This window comes from Neopelma chrysocephalum, unplaced genomic scaffold, assembly GCF_003984885.1.
Source record: "Neopelma chrysocephalum unplaced genomic scaffold, ASM398488v2 Primary Assembly neopelma1_22b, whole genome shotgun sequence".
Lineage (NCBI taxonomy): Eukaryota > Metazoa > Chordata > Aves > Passeriformes > Pipridae > Neopelma > Neopelma chrysocephalum.
The window spans coordinates 14,988,657-15,011,026 of record NW_020897690.1 but is presented as its reverse complement, the minus strand read 5'-3'; the positions used below and the strand labels follow the sequence as shown (position 1 = coordinate 15,011,026).

At 37.3% G+C, this 22,370-nt stretch overlaps 1 long non-coding RNA gene across 2 annotated transcripts in view; it reads right to left on the bottom strand.

The window, feature by feature from the left end:
• The window catches only part of LOC113966152, a 799,277-nt gene that overhangs the window by 155,310 nt on the left and 621,597 nt on the right, over positions 1 to 22,370 (bottom strand). The gene's annotated exons all lie outside the window — the stretch shown is intronic.

Genomic DNA, 22,370 nt, shown 5'->3' with positions numbered 1-22,370 from the left:
GTGCGGTTTCATTAGGGCTGTCTGTATTCTAAACTTGTAAAGAGCAAAAAAAGATAAGAAATTAAATGAAAACTTTTTTATTGAACATGTAAATGCTGAGAAATTAAAAAAACCCTCAGGAATCCCCAGACAAGAGAATGTCTTTATCTGACATATGATAGCAAAAACAGGAGGACCCACTGCCAAATATCTAGACAGAAAAACAATCTCATTTAAATACGTCAGCATGTATTTATGAATATGCGATGTACATGCTCTGATGAGAAATGTGGTTAACAGGTGGCAGTATGTCCAGGAATGAGATCAAACCATCTGGATCCTGGTCTGTATACTGCCAGCACTTAATTTTTGAGAGTTGCTTCCTTGTTCTGTTAAAGATCCCCCAGAGGCCCTATCTTTGGATTAAAGAGTGCTGGACATCCAGTGGAAAGTGCATTTGTTTTTGTACAAAAGGTATAAAAGCTCTAGGGAGACGTTTCTATGCTGTAACTTCCACAGAAGGTTTTGCTGGAGCAAAAAAGCCCAGTGTATAAATCAGACGTGCTGCTTCCTCCCACTCCTTTTCCCACTGGCGTAGATAATGATGAAAGGAACAATTTTATAACTGCTATAGTTTCAAGTGCCTTGAGTACTTCTCAGAAGTTACTATAGCAAAATAAAAGGTAATAGTTTGTGAGGAATACATTTAAGAGTTAGAACTCAAGTGACTGGGGAGACCTTAGTGCAGCCTTCCAGTACCTGAAGGGTACCTACAAGAAAGATGGAGAGGGACTTTTTATAAGGACCTACAATGATAGGACAGGGGTGAAAGACTTCAAGCTGAAAGAGAGAAGGTTTAGATTGAATATCAAGAAGAAATTATTTACTGTGAGGGTGGTGAGGTACTGAAGCAGGTTGCCCAGAGAAGTTGTAGATATGCCATCCCTAGAAGTGTTCAAGTCCAGGCTTGATGAGGTTCTGAGTAACCTGATGTAGTGGAAGGTGTTCCTGCTTATGGCAGGGGGGGTTGGAACTAGATGATCTTTAAGATCCCCTCCAACCCTAAACCATTCCATGATTCCATGACCCACAAGAATGTTAAGCCCGTAATCTGTCAGAAAGATCTTCCTAAAAATTGCTTGTTCCTTTGGACCTGTAGGTGCCTCCTTGGGGTCAAAGGTTCCCAAAAATGAAATGTTTTTCTAACTGCATTTACATCTTGAGCTCAGTTTGGTAACCAGTGTGGTTGTTGCAGACTTTTGATTTGTGATGTTAGTCTACATTTCATCTGTCTAGTGATATGGCCCATGTTTGTGGGTGTGTGTTGGGGTGTGCTGTCAGTTAAATGTAATGCAGAGTTAAGTATCTGACACGTCTGTTCCTGGGACTGTAATCTACTGCTTTGGAAGCAGATGTTGTTTTGACAGAGCTGTGACTGTGAAACATTTTCTTCAAAAAGTTTCTTGTCATACCTACCTGGGTAGTGGTAGCCCATAGCACTTAATCTTGAGTGCATTCTATTTGTCTAAGTAAATTCCAGTGAGGGTTTTTTGGCTTCTGTCAAGTTGGCGTCATGTTCACTCAAAGAGCTGAAGGCAGTGAGTATTTGCAATCAATTACAAGTCAAAGTCTTTTGTGATTGTGGTCAGAAAGAAAAACATTTAGACTGTAAAATGAGCTACTTCATGATTGTGCTGGTTTAAAAGTTAACCAGAAAGGGAAAATGAACTCAATTCAAAAGAGAGATTTATAAGTCAGAATAACAATTTATTAAAATAATGCAATAAGTACAATTATACAGACAGACAATTGGTTTTAACCCACAAAACCCAAATGTATAACCCAGCACCCTGGGGTATGAACAAAAGTGGTGTACCTTGGCCCACCCCCGAGTCCAAAGCAAAGGGAGAGGTGATAAACCTGCTGGTGGGAGAGCTGCTGCAGTCTGGTCAGAAGTGGTGATTGCAGTCCAGTCGAGGGTGGTGGTCCCAGTCTGGTTGAAGGCAGTGGTCTGCAGTCTAGTTGAAGGCAGTGGTTTGCAGTCTAGTTGAAGGCAGTGGTCTGCAATCTTCCTCTGGATCCCACGAGAGGTGGCAAGGTTCTGAAACTCCCAGTTATATACTCTCCAGTTCAGGCAGGAGTGCTCAGTCCCTCCCTCAGAGTAGGGAATTCCATAAAAGGGCATGCAGATGCTCAGTCCCTCCTCCATAAAAGGGTATCAGAGCGGGGAATTCCATATAAGGGTATCAGAGCGGGGAATTCCATAAAAGGGTATCAGAGCGGGGAATTCCATAGAAGGGTACAGGAACATCTTCCCACCTTGCAGGCCTCTACTGACAACAGTTTTTGGGAAATGGCATGGAGGCTATAGAATACACAGTTTTGGGTTACACCCATCCAGTGATGAATTGGTCCCAGCCGTTCTAACCAGGACAATGATCAAGGTAGATGCATGTTTTGATGATTCTGCATTTCCATAGTGATTTTTTACTGCCCTGCACGATCTCTTTTCCCTAGTTCCTCTATATGAATTCAATTGCTACTGCTCTTCGTGTTCATAAGCCATCATAGCTTAAGGCAGTCTTGTCTCCATTAGTGATGGGCTGCATGAATTACATGTCCTTGGCTATTTCTAAAGAGTAATTGAACAAATATAGGGGATATATACATATATAGAGAGAAATCAAGTGCTTCTTGATAAAGAACCTTCTGTTCACAGAGAGGGGCCATTTGGGACACAGCGACCATGAAATAATAGAGTTTTCGATACTCAGGGATGCAAGGAGGGCCATCAGTAAAACCTCTATGCTGGACTTCCAGAGGGCAGATTTCAGCCTATTCAGAAGACTAGTTCAGAGGGCACCCTGTGAAACAACTCTTGAAAACAAAGGGGTCCAGGAGGGATGGACATGCTTCAAGAAGGAAGTCTTGAACGCACAGGAGCAGGCTGTCCTATGTGCCAAAAGGCAAGCCGTCAGAGAAGACGACCAGTCTGGCTGAACAGGGAGATTTTGAAGGAAACTAGGGTAAAAAAGAGAGCCTACTGATTATGGAAAAAAGGGCTGGCTACTCAAGAAGAGTTTAGGAATGTAATTAGGTTATGTAGAAAGAAAATTAGAGAGACAAAGGCGCAATTTGAACTCGATCTTGCCACTTCTGTTAAGGATAACAAAAAGTCTTTCTTCAGATACATCAATAGCAAAAGGAGGGGCAAGGAAAACCTCCATTCTTTACTGGACATGGGGGGGAACATAGATGAGGAAAAGGTTGAGGTATTTAACACCTTCTTTACCTCAGTTTTCAACAGTAAGACAGGTTGTCCTCAGGACAACTGGCCTCTGGAGCTGGTAGACAGACATAAGAAGTTGAATAGCCCCCCTGTAATCCAGGAGGAAACAGTTTGCGACCTGCTGAGCTGCTTGGATGCTGACAAGTCTGTGGGAACAGTTGGGATCCATCCTAGGGTGATGCGGGAGCTGGCGGAAGAGCTCGCCAAGCCGCTCTCTGTTATTTACCAACAGTCCTGGCTCACTGGGGAGGTCCCAGATGATTGGAAGTTGGCGAATGTCACGCCCATCCACAAAAAGGGCCAGAAGGAAGACCCAGGAAACTACAGGCTCGTCAGCCTGACCTCAGTGCCTGCTAAGGTTATGGAGCAGATCATCCTAAATGCAATCACCTACAGGATGGACAAGGGATCAGACCCAACCAGCACAGGTTTAGGAAGGGTAGGTCCTGCCTAACCAACCGTATCTCCTTCTATGATCAGGTGACCCGCCTGGTGGATGAGGGGAAGGCTGTGGATGTGGTCTACCTGGGCTTCAGCAAAGCCTTTGACACTGTCTCCCACAGCACACTCCTGAAAAAGCTGGCAGCTCACGGCTTGGACAGGGGCACTCTGTGCTGGGTTAGGAACTGGCTGGAGGGCTGGGCCCAGAGAGTGGTGGTGAACGGTGCTGCATCCAGTTGGTGGCCGGTCACTAGTGGTGTCCCCCAGGGATTAGTGTTGGGTTCAGTTCTATTTAATAACTTTATTGATGATTTAGATGAGGGGATTGAGTTCACCATTAGCAAATTTGCAGATGACACTAGGTTGGGGGGGGAGTGTTGATCTGCTGGAAGGCAGGAGGGGTCTGCAGAGGGACCTGAACAGACTGGAGACATGGTCTGATTCCAAGGGGATGAGGTTCAACAAGGTCAAGTGCTGGGTCCTGCACTGTGGCCACAACAACCCTATGCAACGCTACAGGTTGGGCACAGAGTGTCTGGAGAGCAGCCAGGCAGGAAAGGACCTGGGAGTTTGGATTGACAGGAAGATAAACATGAGCCAGCAGTGTGCCCTGGTGGCCAAGAAGGCCAATGGCATCCTGGCCTGGATCAGGAACAGTGTGGCCAGCAGGTCCAGGGAAGTGATTCTTCCCCTGTACTCAGCGCTGGTGAGGCCACACCTCGAGTACTGTGTCCAGCTCTGGGCCACTCAGTTCAGGAAGGACATTGAGGTGCTGGAGCAGGTCCAGAGAAGAGCAACAAGGCTGGTGAAGGGACTCGAGCACAAGTCCTATGAGGAGAGACTGAGGGAGCTGGGGCTGTTTAGCCTGGAGAAGAAGAAGCTCAGGGGAGACCTCATCACTCTCTACAACTCCCTGAAAGGAGGTTGTAGCCAGGTGGGGCTTGGTCTCTTCTCCCAGGCAACTATCAGTAAGACAAGAGGGGATGGTCTTAAGCTCTGCCAGGGTAGGTTTAGGTTGGATATTAGGAAGAAATTCTTTACAGAGAGGGTAATCAGACATTGGAATGGGCTGCCCAGGGAAGTGATGGATTCTCCATCCCTGGAGGTAGATGAGACTGGATGTGGCACTTAGTGCCATGGTCTAGTAACCATGGCATTGTTGGATCAAGGGTTGGACTTGATGATCTCAGAGGTCCTTTCCAACCCAGTTGATTCTATGATTCTATGATTCATAGAGAGGAAATGACGCTTTAAACAGACCTCAAAATTTATGTTGAAATATTGAGGACTATTGGGTTGATATTAATCTTTTTGTAAGAAACCTGACCTACTCAGAGGTGTTTCCAAACTTGACAATAAAAGATGGATCAGGCCTGAATGACAGTGAAATGTTTTCTCTCGTACTATAAATCATGTGGGATATTAGAGGAGTCACCTGAATTAGCAGTTGTAGATTAATTAGTCTTTCAGATCATCAGGGCTCTGAGTCGACAGCTCTTTGGTACCTTATGCTGTTCACAAGTGACAAGAAGTGGCTTTTGGATCAAATGAACCCAGATGAAAATAGATGTTCAGAAAGTTATAGTGTAGATATTTAGTTTTATACAGTATATCTGTGAAAGATCAAAGTGAAAATTAAAATCTAATACTTCAAGTGATTTATTTCCACTTACCAGGAATATAAACAGCCAAACCAAAAAAAAGCACACACAACCCCCAAAAATCCCTCAAGCAACAAAACAATAAAGAGGAAAGAAAAGTTCTCTTCCTCCAAATGTGGTGTTCTTTCTCAGTAGATCAGTTGGTTTTGTTCATGTTTCCTGAATCTATAAAATTAAAAAAATTCTTGTTTTCTGGTCAGTGGAGAATTAAACATATACCACTGTGGTTTTTTTCTCTGACATTTCCGCTCTTTTATTTCCAGCCCTGGTGCGAACCAAGGTTTTCCTGGTCTAATTTAACCTGGAGCTGGTCCTGTTTCTTCCTTGTCTTTTGAAGATTTGTACTAGTGGTAAAAATATTTTTGTAATTCTGGATTTCTAGAATGAAAACTTGTCAACAAATCATGTTGGTGGCATCCTTTTTTCATATGACTAAAGATGATTAGATTAATAGTTGAGAAGACTCCATTGGACTGGGAGGAGGGGATGGGAAAGGAGAGGAAATGATAATATGTAATGGATATTCAATTAATTTGAATAAGTCAGAGTATTGCTAATGAAAATAGGTAAGAAAATAAGGGAATTTGCCTCATGCTATCTAGAGGTTTTGTACCCAAACAGATATAAATTTAAAATTATGCATTAATTTGATTCCACTAGAGGGAATGATTGATCTAAAAAGGAAAAAAAAGATTTTTTTGCATTCTTTTTGCAAAATGTCACAAAATAACCTAGTGCTCTTTGACTAATCATCTATTAGGAATATTAGCCTGCAGTTTTGCTATTAAACATAATTGGTTGTCTTTTAGCTCTTGTGTTTGGATAACATGTGTTTTTATTGGTGTTAAATGATCCCTGGGGGATGTTGAGTACCTAAATTATTAGTACTCAGGAAAAAAAAAGCTAGTGAGAATAAATATTTTGACTCAAGTATTGCTGTGATGCTGGCTCTTGGACATTTTTTTTTAAAGATAAGATGTAATCCTCTGCTTTTAATTCTATACCATGTCTGCCCCATAAATCCAAACTAAGAAAAGATAGGGGGGTGTGTGTGTTTTTAAGAGAAAACTTGTTTGCTACACTATGAAATGTTTTCCCTGACTATGTGTTTCTGGGTAAACTGCACCATGCATGATATCATATTTTATGTTTGGGAATTCTGGAGACAAATATACAGTGTTAACAAGAAAGAAAAATTACATGCAAAATGGGACTATCTTCTTTTTACCAACTGAAGATTTTTAGATTTGTTTCCCTGTATTTTATTTTGCTGATTGCTGAATAAATGTATAAAGAAGCTATCGTAAAACTATGGAAATTCATAGTAACTTACTTCTATGTAAGTATATATATATGGCTTTTAAAAACCCATGTACTTATAATAACTTTATTTAAATAGTGTTGTTGAAAAAAAGACAAATATATCCTTTCTAGACTTTGATATACACCTTCTAGTAATACATTATATTTTGTAGTAATAGAACATAAAAAAATATTTCTGAATAAATACAGTTCATTAACAATGAGCTAAGTGTTGAAATGTCTGGTGCCTGATCCATAAATAAAATCCTAAAACCTTCATCAGAATACTTGTATTTAATAAAAGAAGGTGAAAAGAGAAGTTTTAATTAAACATGCAATGAGGAAATTATGAAAAGATCCATTGTAGATTTGGAATTTTTTCCTATAGGTCAATGAGGCTCAGAGATCAGAAGTTAAAAAGGTGCTTTTTAATTTTTTTTCTTTAGTTCAGAAAAAAGCTTTCTAATGATAAATAATGGGTAGGGTCTCTGTCCCATTCCCAAGACTGCTCTGATGTCCTTGTCCGACCTTGGCTGATGCGTATCTTATATGCTCCTGACATTCACTTCTAAAAAAGAGACAGAGCATTCTGTTTTTCTGACCTCCTGGAGCAATTTGAAGCTATATTTCAGCTGTGTGATGCATTTGGAGAGATTCTGCTATGAGTACCTATTGTAATATTGTTGTCCAAAGCTGAAAAAAAAGAAATTGAATGCAAATATGACAAAAGACAAATGGCAGGTAAAGGGGAAAAAATAAAGGAAATAATAGAAAGATGAAGGACAGGAAATTGCAAAAGAAAAAAAGAAAGAGAAAAACTAAATCTGACAGATGGGTAGAAAATAGTATGTCATTCATTATTTTAATTTGCTCATATTCATTTCTATTTCCCAAGTACACATGAGAGGCAACTTGTAAAAAGTAGCAACTTGGAATTTTTTGGAAGCAAAAATTTTTTCCAAGTTAACTATGGCCTTAGAAGACCTAGTGGGCAGACCAGAACTGTTATGTTTCCATTTTGGGCTATGACTACTAAGCTTACTGCTCTCACTGATTCCAAGTTCTCCTCTGGGATTTCTCTCTCTACTCTTCTGGAGCCCTTTTACAGCACCTGACGGCAGAGTCTTTTCAAAGGTGGGATCACTGCAGTGTTAGTGGAAAGCAGAGAAGGAAGACAAAGGTAGTGCTTGCTAACTGGTAGGTTGTATTCAGGTTAATTTCTCATTAGTATTATTGTTGGATTTCAATATAAAAACATCTTAACCATCCATGGTGTCATTACAGAAATAAGTCAAAGCAATGTTATTTCTCATTTTTAAAAATGCTAGACCAACTTATCTTTGGAAAAAACCCCACAAGTATGAAAAATCATTTTATTCTACAAAAAAAGACAATTTTAAATTACTCGTGGTTTGTGGTGATGTTGATGATTGCTCTAGGTGTTTCATAAAATAATTTAATGGTGAATTTAATACTAACCTCCTAAAGGAGGCATGCAAAAATAACTCCACAGTCCCCACAATCCTCACCTTCACTAGAAACCTCCTATATGGAACAATCTTTCACTTTCCTCCGGGAAGACTATGTCTCTATGTTTCTGTCTATCGTTATGGCAAAGCACAGGACAGATAAAGCAGATATATACACTTTAATAAAGAAAAAGTAATCTTCTGATGTCAAAGAGAAGTAAACAGGTAAAATCCAATTTTTTTTGGAAATCATACGCATAAAAAATTGAATTCAACATCTTACTGATACTATACATTATACTTGCCAATTAATAAAATCATCAGTGAATTTAAATCTCTCTACCTACAGGGAAGCACTTTGTCATGATAAATTTTATTTAAACCACACATTTTGCTACAGTCCTGATGTTTTCCTCTCACCTTGATGGCCCCTCCCTTTTGTCCCCCACTTTGTCTCCCTCTCTGTTTCCATTGTGCCACCCATCTCTCTTGCTGAATGAGCTTCAGCTGACACCTGGGGTTTGAAGTTTGAAGAAAAGGAAACAGTGCACAGAAATCAGTGTGAGAGGTGGTAGACATGGTATTGTCTTTCTTCATGTGTCTTTGGTTTCTGTTAGGTCCAGCTTGGGCTCTCCAAGACATGTCAGAGCACTGAGCTCACCAGCAGACTCCATGAGGCATTTTGGCTGAGGGTCCTGCCTGGCTCCACTCCAGCCTCACCGTTCTGTGCTTGTCAGCAGTAGTTAAGGAGACGAAAATCAGTAGCACAGATTTTTTGTCCTGAATGGCATATTGATCTGGGGATTACTTGAAGTTTCTGGGTTAGATTTTGAACGGGGATGTCAAAGGTATCCACAGACTCATGAAATAGCTCCTGAATTGCAGCTTACAACGAGAGGATGTAAAGCAAACAAACACAGTCTTTATTTTATTTATTGTTTTGTATGAGTATCACTCCATAGAAGAACTGGGATAAATAACCCAGCAGTGTAAGTATTTGAAACACACTAAGGTGAGTTTTAATTTATGTGCTTACCTTCTTGACAATGTAGTTTACACTTGGTTTTGGTTTTTGGTCAACACCTGTGGTATAGAGTTTCTTAGTTTTCATGAGTGAGTAACAACCTTTCTTCTTCTCTTTGGTCAAACTCTAGAAGATTGCCAGAACTACTGAAATAGTTCTCCCAAGGGGGAAAAAAAAGAGACAAATCTTGTTTCTGCTTTGCTAATGTGCTAGAAAGTAGTAGTGTGCTCTTCATAGATAACAGAGTCTGCTTTGCTCAGTGTCTAAGTTCTAGCTTCTCAGCACTATTTAATGTTGTTTGCTTAACAACTGAGAGGTTCCAGATAACTCTTTCTTCTTAAAGACCATTTTGAATGTAGAATTTTCCTCTATTTTCCATATGCAGCCAACCATTGTTATCAAATACATAGTAAAGTGAGTCATAAAATGCAATCAATCTACTCCTTCATTCTGTTCTATTAATTTCTGAGGCAGACTGTGTGGCCATGGGTTTCTTGACATAGTGACACTGTTAGACAGTTTGCTTGTTATGGACTTGCCACGCCTCAGCTCAGTTGACTCTGCCTGCTGTGAAATTTTCCTGTCAAAAGAGATAATAAAGTAAAATAGTCTCATGCTACTCATCTCCATCCTTTTTAGGAACTGCAATGTATCTTCACCATGGATAAAGGATCATATATTGGTGAAATTATTGAGCTCAGTGACTGGGAAGATTTTTATATTTCTTTACTATATTGGTTGAGACCTTTTTTTTCCACTTCTTTTGAGGACACATTCTAAGACTATACAGTCTAACAATTTTATGTCTTCTCACATCATGGGAAATGTATAATTTAAAAGATGAACCAGAAGGAAAAGATAACACAACAACAACCACCACCACCAAAAAAAAAACAAACAAAAAACCCCAAACCAAACCAAACCAAACCAACAAAAAACCCCAAACAAACAAACAAACAAAACAAATAAAAAAACCCCCAGAATCACAGAATCACTGTGAATTCAGTAGAGAAACAGAAAATGGAAACCCCAATATCTCCTGATAGCATTTATGTTTTTGGGATATGGTGATTCCAAATTCCAATCAAGAAGCCCCATCCTGAGTTAACAATTGTAGTAATCTTTAGTTCTTCTGAACAGACAGCACTTGCAAAGCAACAAAAAAACCCTTTTAACTTGGTTATAAGAAAACATTATTAATAGCTGCCTGGAAATGGAGAGTTATTAGAGAATGTGTGATTTGTCATTTGGATTGCAAATGCTATGTTGGTGTAAAACTCTCTTCACAGACCTGTAATTGCATGACCTTAAGTATGCCTAACTTAATTATAATTTTAAACAAGTTAATTAGATTATTTGATGAATTATGGTATGGAGAGAACTGTGCACAGTGTTCGAGATGAATGGAAGTGAGTCTTGACCTTTACTTCCATCAGGAGGTTCTACATTTTCTGGTAATGCTTCTTTATACAATGAGTACTGAAAAGTCTTGTTAAATCTTTATGAGGAAGTTTTAAAATCACTTGGTTTATGGAATCATAAACAAAAAGTCTACTCTCTATTTATTTTTTCTGATTAAGCCTTCAGTATCACTTGAGTTACATTTAGGTCAGCATGTGTGATATCCTACATAAATGAAATTAATCCAGTTTAGCTACTTCCCTCATGTGCATGCTAAATCTAAAAGTAGGCAATCATGTGTGCTCACTGGGTACAGACATTTGTGTAGGGATTTCTATCAGGTTTGATCTCTCTACATACTGGGGTGCTCAGTTTATATGTTATATAGTAATAAAATTTTAAAAAATGGAAAAGAGAAAAAATCAGGAAAATGTACGGATTAATTTGAAGGAGCACAGAAAGAACACCACATAGTTCTTTAAAAAATTTTCCTTGAGATGAATTGTGAATTTGGCTGGGAAAAGGCAAGCTGCAATACTGTTAATGCATCAAGTTTGGTCCTAATCTTCAAATCTATTTTTCTTAGCAGGCTGCGTGAGAAAAGATCTCATAATCTGAATAAATACTTAACTATATATTCAATATTCATATTATTTACATTCATAAAACTGGATGTACATCTGTACGCTCTAATGATGAAGAGTGCACATATATTTTACCCAGTCTGAGAGACCACTGGGCACTGATTATTCCCTTACCATGTTACCTTAGCCATGATACTAAAGTTCCCCAGCTAAAATTATCCTATTTTATCCCTGCTAGAGGGTTATTTTTGCAAGACCTGGACAGTGGTGTGAATTGAAATATCCATACCTGTTTAAAGGAAATGAAATATTAGTCATGTCAATGAATTTGAGTCACCAGGATATTAGAACAGAGTTCTTTGTGCCTAAAGTGGTAGAGACAGTATTATTACTTTTATGTATTAGAACCAGGAGATGAATAAACTGGATTGCACAACAATATTTTCTATAATATATTTAGTAGTTTAGACCCACAGTACTAAAATATTGACTTCTTGACACTTTCAGATCAAGATAGTGGCACATGGCCCATAACAGAATTAATTAGGTGAAAAGAGTATTTTTTTTTACCCTGTCCTCTGCAGGTAGTCATATGAAAGGGCTATAAACACTCTTACATTTTTAAGTAATCCAAGTCTATTTCTTCTAGAGCCTAAACCTCCGAAGTAAAAAATAATCCTTGCATCGACTTGAGCTGTGGATGGATTTGTCGCATAGCGAAGTGCTCTCAGGAAACAGCATCTACTGATACAAATAGTTTTGCTGATAACCTTTTCACTTGATAACTTTAAAATAATGTTCTGTCTAGGCTTATTTTTAGACCTGCTGTAGTTGCACATATGCAATGGAGAGACAGGTCTACATATGAATTAAAAAATATTTGTGGGGATTTTATGTATGCATTTCTTCTTTCTTAAGATTGGCTATTAGGAAATAGTACACAGGAGAAAACTCTTCATAAAAGAAAAATCTCATTATTTTCTTTTCTCTTTCCAATTACATTTATATATTTTCAGAAGGTGGTGTAAATAATCTGCAGTTTTGAAAAAGTGCTGTAGAGCATATAGAACTCTGGAAAAAAAAATCAATAGATTTTATTTTAGTTGCTTGAAGCTACACATTATTAGTTCTCAAAATGTAATCACCTTTTCTCCTCTGCTGCAGTATAAATGTTCAGCATCATCTTTATAGATAAATAGGTTGGAGTTACTTCTCTTAATAAGTGCAAGCATATACTTTTGAATCAATAATATTTTAATATAAGCATACATAATGTTAACTCTTGGTAACATACTTAATGAAAGCATTTTTATTAATAGTTATTTCTATCATTGGAAGCAGAGGGAAAATGTACTTTCTGTTAATATGCTTGGATTTAATACTACCTTTGATGGTAAGAGTGTGGCTGAAATTGTGGCCTTCCCATTAACAAGAAGTCCAGACTATTATTTAGGTGTTCTCTGGTGTATTTTGACAGTAGACAAAAGCACTTTTACTTCTGGTCTGGGCTCTCCTTAAAATTCAAGGAAATTCAAGCCTCAGGTTTGCAAACAAATCTTTCCATTTATGTAGGTTTAGTCCTAACTAGACCTGTTGGTGGTTCTCAAGGTATAACATCTGTCTCCTGCACTGGAGTTTTTCCTGGGCTGTTATGAATTAATCTGTGGTACTCATGGGCACAAGATCACACTAAGATCGAGGGCATGTCAGGATTTCATAAAGAGAAGAAAGATGGTGACACTACTTGGAATACCACCAGCGAAGTGCCAACCCTGGAAAAAAACCAAAACCAACAACTAGTTTTTAATAGGTATGACTCTTCAAATATTAAACTTCAGCTACTGGGCTTTCTGTATTGGCAGATGAATCCCTATCATTCAGTAAAAAATTGTTTTCGATGTTTCTCCTGAATCTGAGCTATAGTACTCCAAGAAGAGCAATAATTGATTCCATATCCAGCTGTCTATAACATTTCCACCTTCTGAATTTTCCAAATTGTTATCCAAAACTTGCATTGCTTATTCTTTCAAGTTTCAAATGCAAAAACCACCCAAACCAGAACTGTCTTCATTGAGCACAAAAACTGTTGACTTGAGGACAAAATTGCTCCTGATTATATTGGTCTCTCCAAAGAGGCACCAGAGTTCAAGATGCTTAAGCCTTTTGAAAGAACATTTGCTGCAAAATTATTGGGACAAGGGACATGAATAGTCGCTAAGTAATTGAAACTGTCAGACATTTTCATTTATTAGCATGTTGGTTCTTTAGAAGGAATATAGCTTAGAAAATGAGGAAGTATGCATTCTTTAACAACATCAAAAAATTCTAGAAATTCCAAAAATTCTTGTTTGTGCTGGGTTGGAGCATTGCTGTTTCGGGGATTTTCCCTGGTATGTTTTTCACTGATTATATAAATTTTGAAAGTTTAGAGATGCTAAATGTACTGAAGATATTTATTCATTTTTTGACATTTGCTGAGTTTGATGACTCATAAGTAGGCCATTGCAATTGTTACTAATGAGAATCTGAACACTCTACCATTGGAAGTACTCATGTAGAATAGTTCTGTTGGGCTTGATTTTAACAATAATTTGACAAGTTGTTACTTAGAGGAGGAACTCTAATAAAATTTACCTATCTCACCCATTTAACCCATGTGTCTGTCTCAACCTTCATTTTGTGTGAAGGGCTTTTTTTGTTGTTTCTTTCCTGGATGTTCAAACCCAATAGCACAGCCACTAGAGATGTGAGGATCTAGGGAAGACAGTTGCCTCCCAGCAAATTTGTGGATTTTTTAATGTGGACTTTTAGAGTTAAACTATCCTGATTTAAAAATGTTTTTCAAAAATGTTTATGGGTTTAAAGAAAATGGGAGCCATGTTTATCGTACTTTATTTTTCCATGTATTACTGCTAAACTCAGTGTTGGAAATATGCAAATACAGAAGCTCTCTTAGACCTAGACTTCGTAAGATACCGTCTATGTAAATAAGTGGCTTTATGATTACAGATCTTAGATGGACTGACAGCTTATAAGCGTAAAGACTAATGATAGGATGTTTGAATATTGTAAAATATCTTGATGAATATGCATACCAGTTCTGAAACCAATTCATTGCAGACATGTTTGTGCCTCTTCTGAATTAGAGTTTTTCACATACTTAAATGATTGTTTTCCTGTCTAGGAAGTAGATTTTAAAATTACCCATATATGCATTTATGGAAACTGTTTTATAAATTGATATACTTGAATATGTATGCCAGAAATGTACTGTGTACTTGTTCAGTACACTGAAAATTACTTCAGTGAAGTCTTAGGATGCATCTGTTCAACCCTACATATGAAAAGAAAAACTTAATTTTAAGGAAAAATTACCTTGGAAGTATTAAATTACACAAAAAAATAGATCAATTAAAATGGTAAATAATCGCATACCAAAAATATTTTCCAAGAAACTGATACTTATATTAAAAAAAAAAATCAACAACAGAAAAATCAAGGTTGCTGGTAAATTTTTGTTTGAATCCGAGATAACATTTCTGTAACTTTCTAACCTATTTGAGGGACAATATGCTATGCTGATGCTCAAATTCTATTACAGTAGTAAGGGGCAGTACTTCTCATGAAATACTTTTATGTAGAGTAAGAATGTATTTTGGAGATGCAGAAGCTAAGGTCACCTGAATAACCTAAGATGTAAGCTCTATCAGCTACAAATATCCAGAGTAGCTTTTCACATGGAAAATTTTGTAAGATCAAATGTGTATGGAATCGAATAATCTCCCTGAAGTCATCAGATATCTCCTGTAAAGAAGTTTCTTCTAACATTGAAATTATTAAATTATCTTAAAACTAGTGGCTAAAACTTGGCAGTATCTTCATCATTATGGCCAGCCTTTGCGAACGAAGATTTGGAAAAGATCTCTACCCACGTTTGCTACAAGCGTGCTGGTGATACAGGGCTTTGCAAATGCAGGTAAGGCCTTCGAGCCTGCGCAATGGATTTTTTAGGTGAGACACAGTATAGGTTGAACTGAGCCCACCCTTTAATCCTAAGGTTCATCTACCAGGGCCAAGCGAGCTTGGATGGTGGCAGCAAGGTCCTCAGGACGTAAGTTTATTTAGAGTGACCTTCTCTTAGATGGATGGCCTTACAGGGCTGAACGAGCTCCATCTGCCTGTGTTTAGAGTTGTCCTTCTCTTCTGTGTGTTCCGGGGCCCCCCCTCTCATCTCTCACAATGGCACTGTCTGCACAGGAGAAGCTCCCATTCTCTCGCTCCTTTCTGTGCCCCGGGGCCGGGCCCAAGCGCCCGGGGCTGGGCCACACTGCTGCGCATGCACCTGGGGCTGGCCCGGGCCCGCGCTACCGCAAAGCACGCATTCCGGGGCAGTAGTATCAGTAATTTAAATAAAATTACCATGAGTAGAAATTGTTGTTCATAATCTATCGTTAAACAGGGCAAGCTATTAGAGGGAAAGTTTAAAATAAAGAGAATTGATAGAATAACATCTAATCTAAATATGTTGAATAAGACAGGATGCACTGAATAATTTTGGCTGATCGTTTGGAAGAGTTCAGAGAGGGATGATAATAGAACTTTGCCACTGGAGGAAATATTTGCATTACCTTCATCTTGTGAGTGAAAACAGTACAGTCATATTCTGTTAATTTTAAATTATATGCTGTTTTATGTGAACAAGCATGAAAAATAGCCTCATAATTCAACACAGACAATTCTTTCCTTGTACACTTTTTTTTTAATTTTTGTCATTCTCTTCTAGGAAATATAAAATGTGCCAAAGGGGTTGGGGAAGAAGCATGAAAAAAGAAAATTACAGTATAAGAACCAGAACTGTGTAATTGAACATTTTTTTATGGAAGGTACATATATTCCACACAGATTAGTGAGTGAAGTGTTATAGTAAGAAAATCAGATTATTTTTCTGGTTTCCTTGATTTTTTTAATGTAGATCCAATAACATTCTATTAAAAAGTTTATTCTCTCAGAGAGCTTTTCTTCTTAGTATTTTGAGGAAAAGCGCAGAGCCTTGATTATGTAGTTTAAAGGAGAGTTAATTTGAAATTGAGAGTTAATTTGAAATTGATATATGGTCAAATATTCCCAGAATGTGTATATGCTCTGTACATTTTATATAAAATAACATTGTATAATTTTATAAACATTAAGAAAAGAGAGCTATGAGTTGGATAAAAAACAGAAAAGGAGAAGAAAAAGAAAACTCTACAGAAAGGTGAAAATACAAAACCCTCTATCCAGTTTGATAATAAAGCTTTTTTTCTTTCCTAGACTAGAAATACTTGAAGAGGATCTTGTGAAAATATTTTCAAAGAGTGTAATGTCAAAGGCAGGGGTGGGGGGGGGTGGGGCAGAGACAAAATCTGAGAGATGGGAAAGGCAAATGATAAATCCAGGTGTAGAAACTGGTCCAAATGCAGCTTTTTTTTTTTTAATAAATTATAGCAACAAAGAAATGCAAAACTAATTTTAAAAACTTCAAGTTTTCAAGTAATTTATCTTGTTTGTGCTCTGGACTTTTCGGTTTAGTTCTGTTGTTGTGAATTTAGGTTTATAGTACCATGAACATTTTGGTCTGATGCAGCTGATCTATGTCAAAGGCTCTTTAGCACTCCAAACACCACTTTAAACATCCACAAAGAATCATCTTCCCGAAATTCTAATGAAAACATATTTTCTCTTTGTTCTTCTGTTTCATTTAAGTTCTGTAATTAACTTATTTATTCTTTTCATTCCTGCTCCAAAGCTTCTGATTGTCTGCTACTTTGCTACAAACTGAGAGTAATTGTCACTATAGTTATAGAATTACATGTAGTGAAATATCAATCAGTGTACAATGATACTTTACAGATCTTCAATATATTAAAAATCTTGAATCTCCCTTTGTTTCTCTTAAAGGTCCTTTTAATTTTCCTTGTAGCAGAAGAAAGATCTTTTTAATTCTAGAGAAAATACGTTGAAATACCTACAGGAAACTGGATCAAAAACAAAGAAATACTTAAAAGAGTAAAATACCATTGCAAATCCTAATTTTAAATAGAGTGAAGAGATATCTTGGAAATGCGATGAATAGTATTTAACACCTTATAAGAATTTGTTGTAATTTGTATATTTGTAACACAAGAATAGCTTCATTTCCTTTGGCCAATCTTGAAGTCCTGAAGTACAATCTTAAACAAAGTTGATTAATTACTCATACAACAGATTAATCATGGATTAGAATTCCTAAAATATTAAAAGATGCTAAAAGTTAGGAACTAGAGTAGGAATAAAATCTTTTTTTTTTTATAAAGTGAGCAAATTTTGTCAATCAGGTGTCACAAGCATATATGTTCGCATATCAGTACGATGAATCTTATGTGCACTCCACTATTAACTAACACTATCAAAACATCTCCAGCAGTTTTGATATTCTCTCAATACATGTGACAAAGATCCCTGAAATATCTATCTAGGGTAAAAGTAGGTAGGCATAATATCAAAATTACTATCTTTATTCACTGTTTAGTAAGTTTTATTTTGAAAAAATATGTTCAATTTCCAATGTGTCAGAAATTACCATATGACTACTTCTGTATATAGGTTGATCAGTGTTTACAGAGCCATCGTGTTGTCTACTCTTTTATATGGATCTGAATCATGGATCATCTACCACCACCACCTGCGACCCTTAGAACGCTTCCATCAATGCTGTCTCCGTACAATCCTAAACATCCACTGGTCAGATTATGTGACCAATACATCTGTTCTAGAACAAGCAGCAGTCACAAGTATTGAGGCCATGTTGCTGAGAACACAGCTGCGTTGGGCAGGACACGTCTCCAGGATGAAGGACCACCGCCTCCCTAAGATCCTGCTTTATGGTGAACTTGCCACCGGCTGCCACAAGAGAGGAGCCCCGAAGAGGAGATACAAGGACTCCCTGAAACAACATCTCAGCCTCGGGCATATTGATCACCATAACTGGTCTACTCTGGCCTCCAATCGGGAGGTCTGGAGACACACCATCTATAACGCTGCTGATGCTTTTGAGAAAGCACGCAGGATCACTCTCGAGGAGAAAAGACAACGCAGAAAGATTCATGCCTTGCAGAATATACCACCTGAATAGTCTTTCCGCTGTGCCTTTTGCAACCGGATGTGTCTATCTCGTATTGGCCTTTTTAGCCACCAATGCGCTTGTAACAAACGTGGGTAGAGCCCTCCCCAAATCTTCATTCACAAAGCCTAGCCATGATGATAAATCTGAGCTGATTTTCCACCTCTTTCTTTTGATTTAATGATCTGTATGTTATTGTCTTTTGAAGAGCTTAAGGATCAAGGAGATGTTTTAGTAACTTCAGGAAAATATTTTATACAGGGTTTGATCAGCTTGGTTTTAGCATTGTACTCCCACTAGGGATCAGAGTTTGCATCTGCATGAAAGATGTAACTTCTCTTCCTCTTTGTCAGCGCTCCAACTCCTAGTAATTTCACTAAATAATTTATAAATTAAGAATCACTGTAAAGACTATATTTAAAAATTAATTATCACATACATCTTTTGTATGCATCAAAGTCTTCAAAGGTAAGTTGAATATATTAAATTTTTTTGAAGATGTTTTATAAATTACGCATTTCTAGATTAAAATTGATATTCAATTTGTAGACTATATTTGAAGAGATTAATTTATTTTTAAAAATTTTTGTCTAATTTATGGATTAGAATACAGATATGATTTAGTAGAAATAAATGTTCTGTATCAATCCTAAGCAGAATTACATTATCTTATGCAATCAACTAGTGCCACCTTTTTTTTTTGTGCAGAAAGTTTTCTTGCAACTCTCTGTTGATAGTCAGTCTTCCTTTTACTGCTGACATGCTGATGCATGACAGGTGTGTGAAGAATTCTCTTTTGTAACCTTAGTAACCTACCTGTACTTACTAGAGCTTTATGGGCTACTACATCATACAAAAGGTTCATCCCAATTCCACCAGAATTTTCACACTTCTGGGAAAACTAGAGAATATTTTAAAAACTGTAAAGTAGAAAATCATTCACATTGAGATGCTGAGTTCTGCTATGTTTTTATACAGTGGCTACCTCACTGTCAGTAAGTCATTTTCCATTTACAGATAGACTGATAACTTCTGTTAAGACGTTCTTATAAGAAATATAGTGAATACAGGTAATGTTCCTGGCTGTTTAGTGTGGGTTTGGAGACAGGTAACTTCAACCTTAGTGATTTTAAAAGATACACTTTGTTAAACATTGATGCTTTATTTCTCTGAAAAAACAAAAATACCATAGTGGTAGTTTTCTTTATCGTTCTTGCTTTGGAAGTACGTAAATTTAAACAAAAACTATCTGAGAATTATTTTTAAGTGTTGTTACAAATCTAAGTCTTGTTATAAATTGTGGTTTGTTTTGAGTCATCTTATAAGTAAGTCACTGTTCCAGATCAAAGTCACTGTATGCCAAAAGTACACTTTCAACTGTAAATTGAATTCTAATTTGTTCCTATTACCTGATCTAACTATTGATGTCAATGAAACTGGGGTGGATCTCAGTGTTGTATAACCAGCTGAATATTTATCCAACTAGTCAGACAAGTTGTACAAGTCCACTGAGCCAGATACTACTTGGTATAACCAGCTAGCTTTAAGGTAGCCCATGAGCAGCAGGGAAGAGAATGTAAACACAGAGATACTTACATATACACAACTACCACTTTGTTGTAACTGCTGTGCTTAACTACAGATTTCCACATAGCTTTCTCCTAGGTTATGTAGTTCCTTGTTGTGTCACAAGTAAATCTGCCACAGCTAATTTTCATATAGAAATTTGCTTTGTTGATAGCAAAAGCTAGCAAAATCTCTTCAGAAGTTCATCATATTAATTACATGGGTCTTTTTTTTTCACTTCTGAATGTTATATTAACAGAATTACAGATTTTGTTACATCTAGAAAATCCATGTACATCCATCTTCTGTCATATTATCTATCCATCACCTATCTATAAAGGTGTGTTTTCACTTTTCTGCACCACTTAAATGCTTTAAAAATACTTTAACCAGCTCCCATTGCTGTTTGTTGGGGGTTTTTAACTTTAAACTGCACTGTTTTTTTTCTTATGGCTTTGAAAGTTGGAAATGGTACGTTTCTCTTCCATAACACTAATGATCTTTTCTAAATGAGCTACTGAAGCAGTATACAGAGAAGTGGTGCTGTGCCCCTGACCTTTCAGATGAATTTGAGGAGTCTGATCTCTGCCAGGTGCTGCAAAGACTGAGTATGGGCAGTACTTATCAATGAGGTAATAGGTTATGCGGGTGGAAGGACTGAAGCAATGAAGTGAAATGATCAGAAATTTAGCAGAGAGAAAAGACTGTGGGAGGCAAATAGCTTAGTAGGATATTTAGGTCAATCAGAATTTCTAATGCTCTAATTCTGAAGTACTTCATTTCATAATGAGATGGCATGACCTGATACAGAGATCTGTAGTCAGTAGATTCAAGTGTAAATGACTTTATCATATTTCTTTTCATTTCAAGGCAGTGTTACATGCTGATTTCCAGTGCATTGTTCTTTCCTATTTCACCATGGATTGTTGAGATATAAATCTTTTTTTTATTGCTGTGCCACAGGCTATTTGTTCTTTCGTCATGTTGTTATTAAACTTCAGTCTTGTTTCTTGTATGTTAGCTGTCACAAGATCATATATTTATTTGAAGGAAACATATAAAATGGGCTAAATAGTGATTCTTCAGAAAACTGATAATATTTTTTACTTTGAGGAGGGTGAGATGGGTGGGTGTCAGGCTTATTCCCAAGTAAATAGTGATTTGAAAGAGAGTTAACGAAAACATAGATTAAGAGTAGATAATTTATACTCCACTGACCAGCTCAAAGCCTATATTTTTATGAGCTGTAGTCTATCTTATTTGGGTAATACTGCTGAACAACACTAAAGTGTAGGCTAATGTATGCCCTATCTAAGTGTTTGCAAACTCTCCCTTTTAAACAAGATTAATTTAACATTGAAAAGTGACTGTCAAAGAAAAATGTGTGACCACAATGGATTCAGATGAGGGAGAATGAAAGACTAGTCTACAATTTTAGTGGTAAACATTGTGTTTATCATTTTGCATCTCAAATAGGGGTGGTGGGAAAACCCATTATAATATATTTATATATAATTACTTAAAAAATTTGAAAATATGTAGAAAACTTTATGGCTGTGTGCTTATATAGAGATATTGGTGCCTGATTTCATCTAGATCACATTTGACCTATATTTTTATTCTGGACCACAGTGGTTGATGAGTTAGCAGTTTGATCTGCTGCATCCAAAGGTTTCTGTTCCCCTATTTTCTCTCTCAAGTTCCTCAAGCCCAGATATTTATTGATAGGCACTCTCTTAGCTGTGCTTAAAGTTCCTCTGACCTCCTCCAGTCTTCTAAAGCTGACTTATGACTCCCAGACTTCATTTGCTCATTCAGAGAGTTCAGTGGAGAAGTTAAGACCTTCCCTCTGACTCCTGACAAAAAAAAACCAAACAAAAAACCACAAAAAAAACCTCCCCAAAAAACTACCCCAAAACTAAAGAATGACAACCAAAACAAAAAACCAAACACTCAAAAACCTCAAAAAATAATCTCAACCTTATTTGCATTCCTAACTTGACAGTTGGAATTGTCTATTACAAGTTGGACATCACATTCTTGGACTGTTTCCTTTTACAGCTTCTTTTGACGGGGAGCAGAGGAGTAGCTGAAGTCTCTAGAGGTAAATGTCTTAACCCCTGTCTGTAACCATTCTTTTTCTTTCCTTGTCTTAGTCCTTGGAAATGAGTACTCTGTGTGTACATATGTGTCTGTAGGTGATCTGCCCAAACCTCTACAGTTAACACAACTTGAACTTGTCAACCATATGGTGGCACTGAGTAACTGTTAATTTAAAATACTTCTGTTGCACCTGACTGATGTTATCTACAAGCGTGGAAAACAGAGGATAAGGTTTCTCATTACAGGCAACCAATGTACAGTATGTCTTGTTCCTGCCTCTGGTCAGCCTCACTTTTCCTCTTACTGGTCTCATTACTTCTGTTTAACTGGGACAATCAGAAAAATACTTACTGTGATTAAATCTGTTCAAAAATGTCAAAACTGAACTCAAGTTCAACAACTGGAATTTAATG